Here is an 8,836-nt window from a genome sequence, read left to right as displayed (position 1 = left end):
TATTGACTATGCCAAAGCCTTTGACTGTGTGGATCACAATAAACTGTGGAAAATTCTGAAAGAGATGGGAATACCAGAGCACCTGACCTGCCTCTTGAGAAACCAGTATGCAGGTCAGGAAGCAACAGTTCGAACTGGACATGGAACAACAGACTGGTTCCAAATAGGAAAAGGAGTACGTCAAGGCTGTATATTGTCACCCTGTTATTTAACTTCTATGCAGAGTACATCATGAGAAACGCTGGGCTGGAAGAAGCACAAGCTGGAATCAAGATTACCGGGAGAAATATCAATAACCTCAGATATGCAGATGACACCACCCTTATGGCAGAAAGTGAAGAGGAACTCAAAAGCCTCTTGATGAAAGTGAAAGAGGAGAGTGAAAAAGTTGGCTTAAAGCTCAACATCCCAGAAAACTAAGATCATGGCATCTGGTCCCATCACTTCATGGGAAATAGATGGGGAAACAGTGGAAACAGTGTCAGACTTTATTTTCTTGGGCTCCAAAATCACTGCAGATGGTGACTGCAGCCATGAAATTAAAAGACGCTTACTCCTTGGAAGAAAAGTTATGACCAATCTAGACAGCATATTCAAAAGCAGAGATATTACTTTGCCAACAAAGGTCCATCTAGTCAAGGCTATGGTTTTTCCAGTGGTCATGTATAGATGTGAGAGTTGGACTGTGAAGAAGGCTGAGTGCTAAAGAATTGATGCTTTTGTGGTGTTGGAGAAGACTCTTGAGAGTCCCTTGGACTGCAAGGAGATCCAACCAGTCCATCCTAAAGGAGATCAGTCCTGGGTGTTCACTGGAAGGATTGATGCTGAAGCTGAAACTCCAGTACTTTGGCCACCTCATGCGAAGAGCTGACTCATTGGAAAAGACTCTGATGCTGGGAGGGATTGGGGACAGGAGGAGAAGGGGACGAGAGAGGATGAGATGGCTGGATGGCATCACCGACTTGATGGACGTGAGTTTGGGTAAACTTCAGGAGTTGGTAATGGACAGGGAGGCCTGGCGTGCTGCGATTCATGAGGTCGCAAAGAGTCAGACATGACTGAGCAACTGAAATGAGTTTCTTTAATAACAACCAAAAAATGCATGGCAAGGGGAGGGGGGGAAGAGGTAACAAGGAAATATCCAAATTAAAAGACACATCAATCATTTGTAATATATTGACCTTATTTGGTTCCTTATTCAAACTGTTTAAAGTATGCATATCTGTTATTGATATATATATGTTGAAATAATAAGTTTATTTAAATCAAGGAGGTGAGAACACAGACTAGTTTTTAAAATTTGCCTCCCCCGCCTTGAGATGGATAATAGTATTGTGATTATGTTTTTTTAAGACTCCCGATGCCAGCAATATATACTACAATATAGATGAACTAGTATATCTGAGATTTACTTCAATGTCATCCAAGAAGAGATGGGAGGCTGTTTGAGAATGCAGCTAAAAGAAGATGGGTGATGAATTGATAAACTATGGAAGGTGGGTGAAGAGTAAAGAGGGATTCATAACACTAAGACTGCTACTACTACATGTGTTTCTAACTTTCTACAGTACAGTTTTCCTTTTAAGTGCCAACAAACAAGAGTGCCTGGAGGACTTCCCTGGTGGTCCAGTGGTTAAGAATCTGCCTTGCGATGCAGGGAGGGCAGGTTCCATTCCTGGTCAGAAAACTGAGATCCCACAGGATGTGGAGCAACTAAGCCCACATGCCATAACTACTGAGCTTGAGTGCTCTGGAGCCCCAGGGCCACCAGTAGACAGTCCAAGTGTTGCAACAAAAGGTCCCACACGATCCACAAAGATCACCTGTGCTGAAACTCAGACCCAAAGAAGCCGAATAAATATTAAAAAAAAAAAACAGTGCCTGGCCTTAACAGGGTTTGGTGACTTTGCAGAACAAATGAGAAATTCTTTATTTAAATGAATGACTACTAGCCTTTACCTCCGTAATATGATAACTGACATTTGAATAGTGCCCTACCACCCATTTAGTTTTCCTTTTAAATTCTTTTCTCCCTATTTTTTTAAAATTTGTATTGGAGTATAGTTGATTTATAATGTTGTGTTTCAGGTGTACAGCAAAGTGAATCAGTTATAAAAACAGTACAAAATGAATGAGAAAACCTGGATTCTATGATGGAACCTGAACGATACACTTTTTCTACCCTAATGATTCCATACATGTCCTCATTCCAGTGAAATCCCATCAAAAGTACCTTTAGATAAAAGACTTAGACATCTATTTCTTAACAAGAAAAGATGTTCACAATACAGAGTGCAAAAGGCAAGGTACCAAACAGGAGGCATGACACCCTTTTAATGAAATTTAAACATACATGTAATTTCTATGTCTATACTTAGAAGGAATGTCTGAAATTCTCATCTTGGCTGGTGGGACTGGGAGTGACTGGGTTTTTTGTATTTGTTTTTGTTTATATACACTAATGTTTTACAATTGAATACGTACATCTTACACAAAAAGTAACGATAAATATCCTTGTTACAAGTTTGTACACATGGATACAAGTTTGTACACATGGAGGGGTCAACTTCATTCATCAAGGAGAATCACTTACATGGAACTTCATATTCCCCAAGGATGATATTAGATAGCAGAGCATGAATCCTCTTCCTGTAATTCCTTAATATGAAACTAGACAGACTGTAGGGTGGCCACAGGGCAAAAGATTCATAATGCAGATAAATCCCTAGGAATACCATTAGGTTCTTAGAACATTTTTGTTATGTAAGCCAACTGTAACTTCACCTATTTTATCAAAGATGCCTTTCCTCCTGAAGTGAATTACAGTCCCACACATAGCGGGTGATTAACTAGACAGTCTAGAAATCTGGGTTTTACTCACCACCACCCCCATCAAGTTCCTCCCAAAGTCTCTCTGGAGAGGACAAGGTGGTTCAGTGATGCTGAGAAACACTGAGAATTCTGCTCGAGTTCAGAAATCCTCAGGAACAAATAACGGCTAACTGGCAAAAACCTGGTCCCGGCACATTCTGTCCTGGATTCTTTTGGCGGGAACGCCCACACTCTCCCTCAGCTGCAGCCACTCTGGCCTCCTCGCCCTTCCTCTAACACGCCCCACCTGCTCCCACCCTAGGGTCCTGCCACTTGCCGCTGGGCCCTTTGGAACACCCATCCCCAACCAGACACCTACCTGGCTCACCCACTCACTTCCTTCAGATCTCTACTAATGAGCCCTTTCCTGATTCCAACCCCTACCACAGTACTCCCTGATCCCCCTTACCCTGTTCTGTTGCTGTTACCCTTCCTTTTTATTGTAAAATACACATGCACAACATAAAATTTACCATTTTAGCCATTTTTAAGTGTATGATTCAGAGGCATTAAGTACAGTCACCTTGTTCTGCAACCATCACCACAATCCATTTCCAGCACCTTTTCATCTTCCCCAAAAGGAAACTCTGTGCCCATTAAACTCATTCCCCAGGACCCCTACCCAGGGCAGCCACTATGCTGCTTTCTGCCTCTGTGAATGTGATTGCTCTAGGGACCTCTTCAAAGCGGAACCATGTATTATTTGCTCTTTTGCATCTGGCTTCCCTGGTGGCTCAGACAGTAAAGAATGTGCCTGCAAAGTAGGAGACTCTGGTTCGATCCCTGGGTTGGGAAGACCCCCTGGAGAAGGAAAGGACCACCTACTCCAGTATTCTTGCCTGGAGAATTCTACGGACAGGGGAGTCTGGTGGGCTACAGTCCATGGGGTCACAAAGAGTCAGACGTGACTGAGTGACGACTAACACTTTTCACTTTCTATTTCACTTAACTGAATGTTTTCAAGGCTAATCTCTGTTGCAGCCAGTATCAGAATTTCATTTCTTTTTATCGCTTAATAATATTCCACCGTGCAGATATACTATATCTTTTTTATCCACTCATCTTTCTGTGAACATCTGGGTTATTTCCATCTTTTGGCTATCATGAATGCTGCTGCTGTGAACATGGCCGTACCAATACGTTTGAGTTCCTGCTTTCAATTCCTTGGGGTATATACTCAAAAGCGGAACTGCTGGATTATCTGGTAATTTCTATGCTTAATTTTTTGAGGGACAGCCGTATTGTCTTCCACAGCAGGTTCAACATTGCACATTCCCACCAACAGTGCACAAGGGTCCCAATTTATCCACTTCTTCAGCAACACTGTTGTTTTCTCTTACTCCGCTTTATTTTTCCTCAAATCATTTACTGCCTGTCATACTATAATACTTGCTTTTTATACTGGCTGCCTCCCCTGAACTAGGATTTAAGACTTCTTAGGATCAGGACGCTCGAGGACTTTCCTGGTGGTCCAGTGATTAAGAATTTGCCTCTCCTTCCAGAGGATATGAGGGTTCAATCCCTTGGCAGGGAACTAAGATCCCACTTACAACTTAGCCTATATGCTGCAACTAGAGAAAGCTCGTTTATCACAACAAGACCCAATGCAGCCAAAATTTAAAAAATAAAAGGTATGGACTTCTATTGCTGTAACCTCAGCATCTAGAACACACCCTGGCACATAGCAGGTACTCAAAAAATTTGAATGAAGGAATACAATAGTTTAACCATAATCTTAATCAGCATTAGAATTGCTAGGATAGATTTATCACACCAAGTGCCTTAAACTATGTCCAGTTTAGGGAAGAATCCAGACATAGTTCAATACAAGGAACAGCTTAGTGGATGGTGGTTTCAGCTCATCCTCATTAGCAATAGCCTCAGAACCACAAACACTATGGCAACTGGTAGGAACCATGGAAATTATGTCATTCATGTCACTGACTTCAAGCCTTAGTTGATTTCATCAAAAGAGTCAGGCAAAAACTTAAAACAGCCTAAGTGAACTAAAAAAAAAACCTGTATGTATTAATACTTACAGTTAATAAACAGCCTGTGAAAGCAATGTGTTTTATTTTAAAAGATCAAACCCACAGCAAAGAAGACCGACACTGGCCTTGGCTGGCTTGTTAATCAGATGTATGCAAGGACAGCTTGACCTGAAAATTTAACTACAGGCCTAATTTCAATATTTTGAGTTTTTTCTGTTGTTCAAATTTGGTGTCTGTTGTTTCACTCTGGTTTAAGAGTTGCTCATAAATAAATTAGATTTTCCATTCAATCATTACAAATGAACTAAAAAGCCATTTGATTTTTTGCTGTGCAAGTCAGTTGGTTGCACACCATCGTATTAGAAGTTTCTTTCTCTCTTTAAGACCATGGTCTTCCTCAGTTGAAAATACTTTGAGATATAAAGCAATGGATCTGATTTCAGTTCACCTATCTCTTCTCTAAGCAAATTTTCCACCTCTCCTTCCTAAAGATGCTAATTCTCTCCAGAAGGCAACCACTTTGTTTAAATAGGTAACACCATTGTCAATCCCAAAGAACTTCCATGAGTCTCAAACTAGAGACCAGGAGTAATTCATTTAGAGCATGAAGAACTTTGCCTGCCTGATAAGGAAATCTTGATAGGATACTGTTTCAATTTGAATTATTCAAAAAGCAGATTACACTTTCAACACATACACACATGCAAGTGAAAGCAAGAAACGAAAAAGAAAAGTGTTCTTGCACAATTGGCCACAAAGCAAACTGAAGAGTATATGAAACGACAGTCAACATTTCACAGTTCAGATTCACTGCAATTTAAACTTACAAATTATTCCAATAGAGCAACACCTGATTCTTGTAACCTACTCAGATGCCTTGATGTAGCTGATCAAGATGCATTTCATGTGTGAAATAAACCCAAAGCTGAATCTAGACAGTGTTACTTGTACTTTGGATTCTTTTACTCTCCTTATGTAGGCTTTCAGCACACAGTTTTCTAAAATGAACTCAGTACAATACCTAAGACCTCCTCAAAAACCCAGAGTCTTTCATTTTTACACCTAGGCTACATTGTTTTCTTCCTACATCGAGGTCACTTTGCTCCTTTATCATTGGTGGGACACAATGAAGAGTTATTTCTTCAACAGCAATACATGTACCATTTTTCTTAGTTACCCTCATATTCCCCCTCAACTGAGATGCATTTGTGGGAAACAGCAAAGTCCCAAAGCCTGGGGTTACAGCTTGCATCCACTGAACAAGTGATCTCACTCTGCACCTCAGCTTCTTCGCCCGTACCTGACTCACAGGTTCCTGTGATATATAGCTGTGGACCTGGCTTACAAGTACTTCATGTGTATTATTCTCATTTTTAGCAACCAGTCAGAGAAGATTTTGTGGACCCCTTTCTCCTTGCCTGCAGCTTCCTCTGAACCCAATCCTTGGCCTTATGAATGCCCAAGTAGCCATGCTTGCATGAAGTTTCAAGTGAACTCCAAAAAGGAAGTGGACCTCACACATCCAAATACTTCCCACTCCACCAGCACTCCCGAGGATCTTATCAACAGGAAACAAAAGCACAATACTACTATAATGAAGTGTCTGACTTCTTTTCTAATTAGAAAAGCCCAAAGATTGTAGCCCAGGGAACAGCTAAATATTTAGAATGTTAAATAAGTTATGAAGACCCAGGCCCCACCCACCTTTACTACCCTGTTGTTGATCCTGTCCCTGACCATTTCAGAAGAAAAAGCTTGTGATGCTCAAATCTGCAGCAATGGGCATTTGTGCACCTGGTAAAACCTCCCTCTCTTGAAGTGCAGTCTGAACATTTGCAGGAGAAAACATAAGAGCTGCTTGCATTTACAGATAAATGATGCTCTCAGCTCATATCCCATGACAGGCACCTAAACCAGAGGAATCCACCAGATTCCTTGATGCTCAGGTGGCATCAAGGATTGGATGTTACTATCTCATGCTTCAAGAACTTCCCTTTTTCAAGTTCAATTTGCCAGCAACCCATTTTAATTTCTTGCCACACAACCTACTCTGATTAAACACATATTCACAGTATAAGAGGATAAAAAAAAGGAAAGTGACTATTTTTGAAAGAGAGAAGCAGATAAATTTTGCTTATGTATCTTGGCAGATGAAATGCACTGCATCTTTCAAAATTTAAATAATCAGCACACCTCCTGGCAAGTTCAATTCTCAGATCACCAGTGGGCATCCCTTTTACTGCTCTATCTATTTCTTTTTTTCCCCTGCTCCCATAAACCTTCAGGCTGCTTCACTTCTGAGTCAGGGACAAAAGTACTAGACAGGACTGCCCCCTGGATCTCATACATTCCCTAAAGCCCTTGCCACAGGCAGTGACAAATTTCAGAGACTTTGCCATGGACTTTCCTGTCTCTTCCTACTCCCCATCTCCATGACTCCTTAGCGAGAATTTAAAATAGACTTAGGACCAAAACTCATTATTAACTACAGCTTTCAGGCTTCCGCACTCACCTGACCCAGGTCAGGCCCTCTGTTGCCAAAACACGCCCAGCCAGGGGTGTGAGTTCTGCTCCCTGGCGGTCAGCTCCTAAGTAATTGAGAAAGAAAGAAAGCTGAATGCGAGATTGGACAGAAGTGGGTCCCTAATAGAAATTTTCAAATTCTACACTTCCACTTTCAGTTAACCTCCTTCCTGGAGAGACAATCCTCCTCCCCCCACCAAAACACACACATACACACGCAGGACCGCCACCACCACCAAATTTGACAGGTAGGTTGGTGGGTTCACTTAGGTGAAGATTACTGGTCATTTCATCTGTTTCCAATATACAACTGACAAGTGAGACTAAGTACGCACAAACTTCGAACGCGCCGGGGGGCTGAAACTAAGAGAAGTGTTTGGCAGATTCCAAAGCACTTGTTTCCAGGAGCGGAGGCCAAGTATCCGAAGCCCGCATCCCCATCGGGCGTGAGCTCCGTCCACACTTCATCCGTCACCGCTCCCCGGGTTCTCTTCCGTTTTTCTAAAACCTCCCCACTGGGGCCCCCACATATGCATTCCTCTCCCTTGCAGCACAACGGAAGGCTACATTTTAAGAAAGATTGTTTCCTTTAGCCTACTCACATAGGACATCTCCACGACCTCCCACCCCACCCCCCCCCCAAAAAAAAAAACACTATTTCCTGCAGCTGCTGCTAGTTTCCAACTTGGGGGAATGCCTTTACAACCCAGAATGAGTAGCCTCAAAGCCAGTCGATGGAATCGAGAATTTTTTTAACCTCAAATGAACACCCCCAAAATGCCTTCAGTAAAAGAACCCCCAAAATGCATGCAAGTGCATGCAAATCCACCAAGAACTCCCACAGAGCGAGGCAAAAACTTCTGCTCCTGGGGACAGTACCAACTCCCCGCGCCCTCTACCCGGCCCCAGCCGCTACCTTAGTGCCGGGGAGCCACGCCACTTTGGCGGAGCAGGGCGAGGAGAGGGGGTTAGCAGCCGCTGGGTAATCCCATGTCCGCGAAGAGGGAGCTCGTTCCGTTAGGATGGAAGCGGAACACCCACACCTCCTCTCGGCGTGCGATTTCTCTCTCCACCCTCTGCCTCCTCCTCCACCACCACCTCCTCCTCCTCTCCTCCCACCCCAGCGAGCTAGAGGAAACGCTTCAGCAGCACATCCACATGGTTACTGCACTTCGAAGCAGCTCCTGGCAGCTTATATAGGCCGGGACGCTCCCTGGGCAATGTAGTCCGAGTCCGGGGTCGTGGCAGCGCCTGGGGCTGCGAGGGTGAACTACAAGTCCCAGAATCCCATGGGTTCCCAGGCTGGGCTCTAAATAGACGCGCAAGGGGACAGGGAGGGGCGTCCTGCGAAGAGTCCGGGCTTCAAACCCGGCTCTGCGCCGAGAACTCGCTGACTTAGGAACCCGCGACTCAAAACCACCCGTTGGGGGCGCCCCCAGCCCTTGGGGACT

The 8,836-nt window shown here is 43.5% G+C and overlaps 1 protein-coding gene across 1 annotated transcript in view; it reads right to left on the bottom strand.

The window, feature by feature from the left end:
- ITPR1 (inositol 1,4,5-trisphosphate receptor, type 1) overlaps positions 1–8,540 on the bottom strand; it is a 355,741-nt gene extending 347,201 nt beyond the window's left edge. The window contains exons 1-2 of the mRNA XM_010844129.1: positions 8,302–8,540; positions 7,375–7,450 (exon numbers count right to left, since the gene is read on the bottom strand). The gene's annotated coding sequence lies outside the window, so the exon portion shown is untranslated. The remainder of the gene's footprint in view (positions 1–7,374; positions 7,451–8,301) is intronic.
- Between the last annotated feature and the right edge of the window lie 296 nt (positions 8,541–8,836).

The sequence above is a fragment of the Bison bison genome, unplaced genomic scaffold (genome assembly GCF_000754665.1).
Source record: "Bison bison bison isolate TAMUID 2011002044 unplaced genomic scaffold, Bison_UMD1.0 scf7180017864194, whole genome shotgun sequence".
Lineage (NCBI taxonomy): Eukaryota > Metazoa > Chordata > Mammalia > Artiodactyla > Bovidae > Bison > Bison bison.
Note: the sequence above shows the minus strand (reverse complement) of the source record. Positions and strands in the feature narration are given on the sequence as shown.